We start from the raw sequence: 11,330 nt of genomic DNA on the forward strand, positions 1-11,330 counted from the left end.
AGTTGCATCATACGCGCATTTAACTTACGCAAATTCAACTATAGGCACTCGGCCAAAAAAAAAAAATGAGAGAGAAAAATAACAATTTAAATAGTGCGGGCGATTCCGCCTGCCATTCCACTCAATGAGCGTATGCCCTGGAGTGAGCGTGAGATGGGAGACATGAATCTGCTGTTCCCTCAGTCGGTCTCAGGTCCTGTGTGCCTCTCGTAGTGTGAGCATCTGGCCGCGCTGAGTGTGATTTTGACTGTACGAGATTTTTGCCTTACGCGCTGACTTTAGAACCTAACCCCCGCGTAAGATGCGACTCCACTGTATTTAGTCCCAGCCACCATTTTGAAGTGTGGAACGCTAGATACATGAGATGCTGTGGGCACTTTAATTAGAACAGCTCCTGAGAGCTGCTTTAATTAAAGTGCCGCCCCTCCCCACCACCCCAGAGCAAAATCACTGTCACAGCACATGTCACTGTCACATGTAAAGATGCCCCTGGAGCTGAGCTCGCCCCTTTGGACACTGGCTATGGGTGGGGACATGGCCTCACATTCACTCCTGCAGAGCAGGTGCTGGGCTGTCTCACTGCCCCACACCCTGCGCTGCAAAGGGAAAGGGGCCCCACTAGGCCTGCTTCTTTAAGCCCTGTTGCTGCAGAGGGGACGGGGGCAGAGGAGTGTATTGTGACCAGAAAGTGGCATCCATTCATTATTTGGAGACCCCATACATAGCTTGCTGCTTCTCCACTTGTGGCCTTTCCAGAGCAGAACTCAGGCTCTGTGGGCCCTGCTCTTGCATTCCCAGACCTCACTAGGTTTGCCTTTGTTTAAGATGAAGCTGTGACAAATTCCCTGGACTGATGGCCTTCAGGCTGGGTTTGCCCCAGAGGGCAGGACCTTTCCTCTGCACTCTCAGGTGGGGGTTGTCCTGGGGGGGGTCAGGGAGGCTAATGGGGCCCCTGGGTAAGAGATGGCCCTGCAGGTTTTCCTTGTTGCTATGGTGGGAGGTGCTGCTGGGTTTCATGCAGCAAGGTGGAGCACTGTTTGGGGAGCAGAGCTCTAGGCCCGCCAGCCTGAGATGCCCTTGCTCAGGTGGCTCAATGCTGCTGCCTCCTCAGCACCTGCTCTGTGTGTGGCAGCCACCCACCCCATCGGGTGCAGCAGCCCAGCCTGCCCAGTTCTCCACTCTCTGGGGCCTGGGTCACAAACAGGGAACCTGAGAGTCAGGAATTAAGCTGCAGATGCGGCTCGGGGGCCTCTGGCACAGCCCAAGTGGGGAAGGGGCTTGGGGCTTCTGTGCTGGGAGGATGAAGTTCGATGCAAGGGAAACCTGAAGCCTTCAAGTGAGGCCACAGTCCTGGCACTGGCGGGACCAAGCTCCATTCAAGGAAAAGCCCAAAGGGTGGCTTGAGGGGTGGTTTGGATGTAGAAAGGCCCAGAGCCTTGGGGATGGGGAGAGGGGGAAGCATCAGGGCTAGAGCCCTGCAGTGGGGCTAGACGTGTGACTCAGCACTGGGGAAGGGCTCGAGGCCTGGACTGGAGGAATGCCCAGGATCTGGGGTTTCACTTTATGACCCCCCAGCAGATGCAGAGCAGGAGGCCATGGGGGTGCAGTGGGTGAGGAATAAGGAGCACCTGCTAAACGAAGGGAGCCTGGTGCTGGGACTGGTGGGGCTGGGATCAACGCAGAAGAGAGGGTCTGTCTGGAGCAGGGCAGAGCATTTTGCTGTTTCCTCCCCATCCTGGGAATCCCAGGCCCTGATAATTGTTTCACCTGCCGGCAGGCAGCAGGGAGGGGAGCTGGTTGGGTTTGCTGTCATCTGCTTTGATTGGCAGAGAAGGAAGAGATACCTGGGTGCTGCCCCAGCCCAGCCCAGCCCAGGCATCTCCAACAGGAAGAATCCCACAACCTCAGCCCCAGATTGACCCTCAGACTGGTTAGATGGATCAGTGTTCCCAGCGTTTCAGGGTTTCATAAGGCGCTACAGGGGGTAGGGGGGGCAGCAGTAGCAGCTGTTTCTAGTAGTCAGCACCAGGGACTGATGGAGACAGCTCTGCTGTGGATGCAGCCCCAGCAAGCAGCTAGTGCTGAGGCATACTGTTTATACAGAAATCCCTGGAGCTAGAGGTTTCCACTCCAGATTCCCTGCAGAGGCTCCTGGGAGCTGCAGTACACCATCTCAGGGCCCAGAAAGGGCACAGAGAAGGCTGTTTGTGTTCCTGCATGGTCACAAAGCTAAGGGATGTCTAACTTGGGGAGTGGGGACATGCTGAGTCAGCCTGCGTGGTAAATGTCTCTCCGAGATCCAGCTCAGCCTCCTCATGCCCCATTCATGCAAGGGTTCCATGAGGCCCAGGAAGGGGAAGTGATGTATCCAGGCCAATCAGGGGGTCAGCAGCAGGAATAGCACTCAGGTTTGCTAGCAAACAGCAATCCTTTGCACCCTTACTGTGTTTCAAGTGCTGCCTGGGTACTAGTCAGTAGACAGCCTGTGGGAAGGCCCTTCTCCCCATGGCACAGAGCAGGGAAGCTGAGATGGGAGAAGAGGATGAACTATGACAGCCTCGAGTCCATGTCAGAGGGGAGACAGACATGCAGGCTTGAGCAAGTACCCATGCCAGGAGCAGCTGCCTTGCAGCCCAGGAGCATGGTTCAGCTGCGTGGGCAGTGGAACGATGCCAGGGGCACTGGAGCGTTCAAGCATTGGGTCAGACCCTGGTGAGTTCCCAATTGGAGCCCCCAAGCTCTGGAGAAAACCCCCAATGCCCAGCACAGAGTCCAAGATGAGCAGAAGAACTCATCCTGGACTCACTTCAATAAAGCAGCACTCACCTGCTGTGAGCTTCCCAGGCCCTTCGTGTCCTGTGTGCTCTGTGAAGCTGTCCCTAGGTTTCCTGGTCCCAAAGAGATGGAAGTGCAGGTGGCTCTTATATATCCCAGAGTTGAGCCAGAATTGCAGGAGAACACTGCAATTGGTTCACAGGCTCCTGGTCATGACACCTTAGTGCTGAAATGCAGCTCAGACCTGCCCCTATCTGGACTTCCCTAGGGAATCTTCACCTACTCAACCCTGAGCTTTGCTTGTCACCTGAGCTTCCCTGTGTCAGAAGATGTACCTACTAACCCCGTTTCCCACCCTAGGAATTCCTCTGTGGTGTGCCATGGGAATTCCCTTGACTTAGCTGCAGAATCTGGAATGTCAAGCACAGGCACTTGTCTCTGCCCCTGTCCGATAGGCAAGGGCAAGGTGCGGGGAGGCAGAGCCAAGACAAAACTTGGGACATGGAAAGGCATGGGGATCATACACTCTGGGACACTGGTGTGGCCCTACTCTGCTATTCTTTTTTCATTCCAGTACAGTGGACTAGGTTGTAATCGTGTGTATGTGCATGTGTGTGTGTGTCCACATGCAATTGGGTTATGTGAGAGCATGCATGCAGATGTATACACACACACTTGTGGTCACATGCAGGAGTATGGATGTGTGCGCAAGTGGTCTCATGTAGTATGTGTGTGTGCTTGTAGTCACCTGTAGGCATACATGTGCATATACCATGATCACAGGCCTGGCAGCGCCTTGGCCTCTGCCTGGTCTCTAGTGCACGCTGGACTGAAATCCTGCAATTCCCCCTCAGAGACAGCCTGGTGTCACTTCCCTGCTCACATCAGCTGTTACTACCCTGAACCCCAGGAGGTCTCATGGCACCTCTATGTTTTATCCCTTTGGGAGCTTGTGACCTGCAGTCCTGCAGGGATACATTGACTAGCAAATGGCACAAAGCTTCTGAGAAGAGGATGTCACCCCTGTCTGCCTACCCATTTGTCTGGCTGTGGGCACTGGAGGTTTGCTCCAAACCCACTTTGCTAACTTGGAGTAACTCCCTAGTGTAGACCAGGCAGCTTGGGGCTTTAGGCCAAGTCAGTAGGTCAAGAGAAGCCCTGGATCAGCCCGCCACTCCCCCGCTGGACCTGTGGATACAAGTGATAGCAATGACCCACCTTACCCTCACCCGGCTGTTCCTACAAGCTGGTGAGAAGACTACCTATGAGCCAGCTTTTCTTACTCAGGTAAATGCGCCAGAGTGGGGGATTCAGTCAGGGCTGGCTTCCCCTGGCATCCCAGTGGCTCCTGGGTCCAATTCCAGTGTCCCTCTGCTTTGCTCCAAGCCTAAGGCCTTATACAGTCTCTCAGGGCTTTCTGTCCCAGGTGCTTCCTGGTTGAACCAGTTCAGAGGTGGCAGGAGCCAGAGCCAGAGCTGTGACAGCTAATGACTCATGTATGGTCCCTCCTGAGCCCAGTTTAAGCCATTTCCTCCTTCCTGCTCTTGCTTCAAACAGCGAGAGAGAAATACTGAGACCAAAATGTAGGATAGTGGTCAGTAGTTGTGACAGGTGGGGTTCAGACTCAGGAGACAGCAGGTGTGTTTGTGTGCATGGGCGACTGGCGCCGCCTTAGTTGGGGGGCACATGCTCCCCCTGCAACCAGTCCTGCTGACCGGGGGTGGGGGGTGTTCCTGTGGCTGATCTTGCTGCCCAGGGGACCCTTACAGCTGATCCCGAGACGGCCAATCACTGCTGCCGATTGCTGCAGCCGCTTCCGGGAGTGGCTACGGCTGCTTCTGGGAGCAGCTGCAGTGATTGGCTGGCGCTTGCAGAGGGGGCATCGGTGCTCCCACCTGCCCCCCCACCTATTGCCTAAGCAGTGAGTGTGGCTGGTCAGGGGGTGCACCGGCACTCTCAGGGGGTGTATGTGCACCCCCTACGCATTGCCACTGTTTGTGTGTGTGTTTGGGCAAATGTGTCATGTATGAGGGCAGGTAGGGGTTTGTGAGTGTATGCATGTGCACACGTGTGCGCCTGACTGCACCCATGCAAGCAAATGGGCTGGGTGTGAGACACCACCACCTGTGGCCTAACCTGCCACTCACAGGTGCTTAGACCTGATGGGTGTGAGGCCCATCTCAGTGTTGGGAGCACAGGTCTAAGCCAGCTCGGAGCCTTCTGGACTCCTTCCTAGCCAGGGGACATAGGATGGACCTGCCCCACCCCAGCCCAGCCCTGGCAGATACCTCCCCATGCCAACAGATGAGAAGCCTACTTGTGCCTCCTGCTCAGGTCCTCCAGCCTATGATACCACCAAACCTCAAAGGTGGCTGAGACTGCAGAGGCCCCTCCCAATGGCTCAGATGCTTCCTTCCAGCTCAGCCAAGAAAGGTTCATTACCCTTAGAGCCCCAAAGTTCATGCACATGAACACTCATGCTCAATGCCCAAAGGCACCTAACTATACAAGCCCCAGGTGCCGAGTTAAAGAGGGTGGCAGTGCTAAGAGTCAGGGCAGCTTTTGGGGAGGGGGCAGGGATTGGGGTGGCTCTTGGGGAGAAGGAGGGCAGAGCCAGCACCAGGGTTTGGCCCAGTTGTGACAGCAGCAGGTACAGGGGGACCTTAATGCCCTGGCCCTGGCCATGCCAAAACCTCCCCCCAAAGCATTATCATCTCCGTGAGAGCTTTTGAGAGGTCAGGGTACATGAGCCTGATGAGGGGACCAGAGCTGCTGGGAACTGCATCTTTTTCTTTTTGTAAAAAAAAATAAAAAATAAAAAATAAAAAATATATATATATATATATATGTTCTAGTCACCATTCATTAACTCCTTAACCCACCAGAGGAACCCATGCACCCGTTACAATATATGCACCTGTGGAATGGTGCTTCTGCACACCCTCCCACAAGGCATCGTCTCCCTCAACTCTTAGTCTTGTCCCCAAATACGGAGTTTAAAACTTAGTCCATTCACTGTTACTTCCACTGGAGGACCTGCTGCTGCTGTCCTCATTGCTGTCTTCTGATCCAGTTGTCTTGATGTCCTCTTCACTGTTGCTGTCCTTTTCCCTGCTGGGGGGGGGATCTTGAACGATCCTGTGCCAAGTGTCCCTCTGCCATGTGGATTTGGCTGTGTCCTTGCCATCCTCTGCAAATCTTACCAGCTATGCCTCTGCAAGCAGGCACACACAGGGCCAGAGGCATAGCAAGCTCATTCAGCATCCGGGGGTGGGGAAGGCAGGGCTATGCTGACCACTTTAGAGGTGGGGGAAAGGCTTAGGAAGATGGAAAATCTTACTTGCCTGAGGACGTCTGCTGTTTTTGACACTGCTACTGCTGAAGCAGTGTGGGCTCTGAAGGCACCAGCCAGGTATCACAGGTTCACTGGGAACTGTGCCTGGTGCCCTGTTCACTCCTTTCCTGCTAATAGGAGCACAGCTGCACTGTTATAAGAACACCTGGAGGAAGCACTGGTCCACTTGCCCCCTGCTCCCCAGATACACTGCTGTGTATGGGGCTGCACAGCCCAGCTCCTACGGCTGGGCAGGGGCAGCACAGAGCAGTCCCTGCTGTGGCAGCCTCCTGGGAGAGGGGGATTTTGGTCCCCTCTCCTAGTTGGTACCTGTGGCTGGTGCCATTTGCCCTGTTTTAGTTACATTACTGCAGTGCACACAAACCCTATGCCGGGACCCTAAGTGAGCCAAGGCCATGAGGGTACAAACTCCCTGTGAGGTGAAATATTCAGTTACAGGACAGCTAAATTTAGGATTAAAAAAACCCCAACAACTTTACTAATTAGGGAAAATACTACAATGGAACTGGAAAAGATAGAACATAACGTAAAGGTTTAAAATACAATCTCTGAACCTTTCACTCTCATCCCCGTCTAGGGCTTACATCACAGTCCATGGCTGGCTCCAGTGGCAGGCAGGAATCATTATTGTCTCCACAGTCAGCTGCTCCTTGCTGTCTCCCGAGGTCTCAGCTTCTCTGCTTCCCTCAGCAAGTTGCCTTTGCCCCACTGATCCAGGCTCCTCTACTTGCAGCACCCCTATGGCAGACTCTCTGCCTCCACTCTCAGGCTTCACACCAGCAGGCTGCAGGCACTCACACAGGCACTCACAGGCAGGTGTACACTCCAGCTCCCCAGCTTATATCTTCCCCTGTCACCTCCTTCCAGCCCCATCCAGAGGGTAGAATACCCTTAGCCAGGCCACCTCCAGCCCCCTCTGCAATCCAGCCTTTAACCCCTTCCCTGCCAGAATAAACTCATTCAAAGAAACACATTCAGTATATAACATCCAAATGAACAATGCAACCACATAATTGTCGCACATGCACGCAGGTGCCAAACCAATCAAGCTATTTTGTCCACAGAGTTAAAGATAAGAAACAACAGTTTTTCCCTGACTTTCTTTTTGTTGAAAAAACAGGGGTGTAGGTTGTAGCTGTGTTGGTCTAAGGCAGGGGTGGGCAAAATGCGGCCCGTGGGCTGGATGTGGCCCACCAGGCTATTCTATCTGGCCCATAGGGCCCCTAAAATTTTAGAAAATTAATATTTATCTGCCCCCAGCTACCTGTCATGTGGCCCCCAATGGCTTGCCAAAATACAGGAAATGGCCCTCCGCTTGAAATAATTGCCCACCCCTGGTCTAAGGACAGAGGCAGACAAGGTTCTCTGGGTGAATCTGATATCTTTTATTAGACCAACTTAAATAGTTGGAAAAATTTTTTAGCAAGCTTTTGGGTTTAAAAACCCTTTGTCAGGCTGGGGAAGTAAGAGCACACACTGACTGCAGAGACTTCCTCAGCCTGGTGAAGGGTTTTTAAACCTGAAACCTTGCTAAATTTTTTTTCCAACTATATAAGTTGGTCTAATAAAATATCTCAGATTCACCCAAAGAACCTTGTCTATCAGGTATGAATATGCTTGTGTGCACAAGTGAATGTAGATACAGGTGTATGCTATCTGTGTATGTGCAGAGACACATTAGGTCCTCTGACAACTTCCTCTTGTGTTCAGTCATGAGAGCATTAACAAGGCTGCCACATGTAACCCTGAGCAGATCAAAAGTGACTACAGATCTCTGTGTGAGGGCAAGGATGCAGGGGTGTAAGCTGCATTCTCATCTACCCTTTTGGTCAGAGGGGAAGGCAAAGGCAGATGCAGAGGAGGGCATTAAACTAAGTTCACAGGTATCATACATATCAGGGTGACCTGGATAAAGACTGAGCAACAGTTCTAGAACATAAGGTCAAAAGGGGGAAATGAGTGGAGCAATCAGCTAATCACCTCAGGTGCCTAATTACTAATGCCAGAAGCACGGGTCATCAGCAGAAAGACCTGGATATCCCTGTGCATACACAAAATGGTGGCCTAATTGGGATAACTGCAACTTGGACATTCCCAGCGTTGGAGAACTGGTGCGGATGGATACAGCTTGTTCAGGGAGGGCAGACAGGTGAAAAAGGAGGTGTCACCTTTTATGTGAAAGATGAGAACACACCTGTTTTGAGGCCCAGAAGGAAGTGGGAGGAGACCTACTGAAAGTTTCTGTTCTGGCAAAAGGGGGACTTAGGCAGGCAATGTCACACTGGGACTCTAATACAGGAGTGGACAATTATTTTAGGTGAAGGGCCACTTAATGAGTTTTGGTGTCCTCTCAAGGGTCATACTTCTCTCTCTCTCACCCTGATCTCATCTCCTGGAACTGTAGCATGCCCTGATCCCTACCCTACCTAAAACTGCAGCATGCCCTGATATCCACCCTGCTCAGAGCTGCAGTACACCCAGATCTCCACCTGGCCCAGAGCTGCAACATGCCCTGATCTCCACCCTGACCCATAAGATGTGGACGCAGGTGGCAGGTTATGTCAGTACCTGCCTGGCGCACTAGAAGCAGCCCCAGGCAGGCACCAGCATCAGCTGTGCACGTGGCTGGCAGGTTCCAGGTGGGGATTGGGGCATCCACCTGGGGTCCACAGCTGATGTTGGCACATCAGCAGCAGGTGAAAACAGCTCTACCAACTCAACATCACACAGCAGTTGGAGCCAGAGCCACTGGCTGCCCGTGGGCCAGATCCCATGATTTTATGGCCACTTGCCCACAGCCCCACACAATTAGGTAGCAGGGTGGATGCAGCCTGCAGGCTGTATTTTGCCTGTCCCTGGTCTAATGTCACAGCAAGTGTTGGTTTTAGACTACCCAAGTTAGGAAGGGGAGAGGGATGAGGAGTTATGTTTGCTGTTCCCAGGTTGCAGAGCAGAATGGAGGGTGTTTGGCTTTTTCAGGCTTCTGGGCTTTGCTGGTAGCCACATGGGACCAGGAAGGAATTTTTCGCCTCTTACTGGCACAGGTGTCAGGCTCCCCACTTCCTGCAACCTTTGTTAGCAAATAAAAACCTAGGATTCCAGACTAGCCCAGGGATTGACACGACAACTTGTTCGATGAGTGACAGAAAGGTTTTATTTACTACAAGTATTTAAAATCAAGTCAAGTGAGCCCAAACCCAATCAAAGTCCAGTAATTAGCTATAAGGGGATGATTTCTCACCAAACAGGCGATGAAGAAGCAGTCTGTTTCTCTTCAACTTCGAGTAAGTTGGGCACATCAGCAACTGGTGTCAGAAAGATTTCACTCTTGAAGCATGTGCGCTGTTTGCTGTTTTACTGCCTTTTTATACCTTTAGTTTAGCATCTTCAAAACATTCTTTTAGTTGTGTAAATCAAGAGAGAGTCCCAACTAGTAACTGACAGGAAAAACCTGCTCATTACTGGTTATCAGAAATTTCTAATTTGAATGAGTTACCTTCTTCAGTAAGAAGAGGTTATCCAGTTTGAAACATATCAAGAAAGTGATTAACAGCCAGGAAAAACATACTAAATCAGGAGGAGACATCTATTACATATGGAGAATGTCTCTTCCTGCACATAAACACGAGTCAGTAGCAAAAGAAATATTTACCATACTAATTAATCAAGGATACACATTTCATATTGTAACCTGGGCGGTACTCCAAGAGGTACCCCTCTCCAATTGAAGGGATCAAAGCAGGTGCACAAGCGCTGTGAGAGGTGTAGGGACCTTCCTCCCCCTATAGAGCAGAGCCAGACCACCACTGGGGACTTAACCATATACCTTTTAATGAGTGAACAGTACTGGGAACATAACTAGTATAAAACCAGGGGGTACAGGGGACGCTACAATGCCCTGAAGGGGCAGGATTTAACAAAGGTTAGACACTTACCATCATAGACATATTCATCCAGTTGACAAAAGACAGGGTTAACCAAAGTGTAAAACACAAACAGCAGAACAAACAATACTGGTTGATGAAATACAAAAGGCACAAAATACAAGATGTCAAGTGACAAGAAATATAGGGCCTAGGTACCTGGATGGGGAGAAAGGGGGAAAAACACAATGGCCCCTTTCCACTGCAAGAAGAGTTTTTCTCTGTTAGCTCACTCACCCCAAGTCATCCCACCTAGGACTATGAACTCGGATCTCCCACATGGTAGGCAGAAACTCTGCCACACAGCCACCAGTGCCAGCGCTGCTTCAAGCTGCTAGGGGTCTTGACCTTCCCGGAGCCCCGGCCTCACATTGAGCTGCCTGGCCTCTGATTGGAGGAGCTGGAAGCAGAGCTGGGAGCCTCTCAGGTCACTGCTCAGATCCTTGCTGGATCCGGGAAGCCTCTCCTGCTGGCCACAGCCTCTCATAGGGGATCCTAGAGCCCAGCGGGGAGCCTCTCCTGCCAGCTGAATGCCACGCTGCTGAGGGTTCAACTGCTGCCTGCAGGTCCTGCTCCTTCAGGCTCTTCTAGGGCAACTGCTCCTGCCCTGCTGACCCACCTCTTACCACCTCTTTGAAGCTCCTTCCTTGTGGTTCCTCACTGGTCTCCCCTGAGTCAACCATGCTGCCCTTTTATCCCCCTCCAGGTGACCCACAGGGCCAATCAGGGGACACGGAGGGTGAGTCTCTGGGGCCTGATTGGTGAGTAAAGGGAATCCCAAGTCCTCCAATCATCTTTTACCCCTTCAAAAGCCCTGGGCCAAATCATTACCAGATTGGTGAGGAAAGGGAACCCCAAGCCCTCCAATCATCTTTTGCCCTTTCAAAACACCTGGGCTATGTCACTGCCAGCTAGCCCTGAAATTGTAGTGAGCATGTTTGTTATTACCCTGAAATAGAATAGTTTTCTGATAGCATACTGTTAACAATAATTTGGATTATTAAGAAGTATTAGCTTTGCAGCTGAATAAAAGGCATGACCTGTGGCCTAGCAATGCCGCTGACCACAAGGCAGAATGATAGCTAAGCCTTTGCTTGTGTCAAGTAATCATTTTAACTGTGTTAAGCATTTTCTGAGTAAAATGCAGCAAGTGAATCTGTGTCTGTGTGCTGTAAAATCAGCTACAGCAAAGAACAAGATAAGACAAAGAAGCCATTCTTCTAAGTACAGTGATCGTGTCCTTAAGAAGTATCTACTACTGCAAGTTCTTGCTAACT

Source organism: Alligator mississippiensis, chromosome 8, assembly GCF_030867095.1.
Source record: "Alligator mississippiensis isolate rAllMis1 chromosome 8, rAllMis1, whole genome shotgun sequence".
NCBI classification, from domain to species: domain Eukaryota; kingdom Metazoa; phylum Chordata; order Crocodylia; family Alligatoridae; genus Alligator; species Alligator mississippiensis.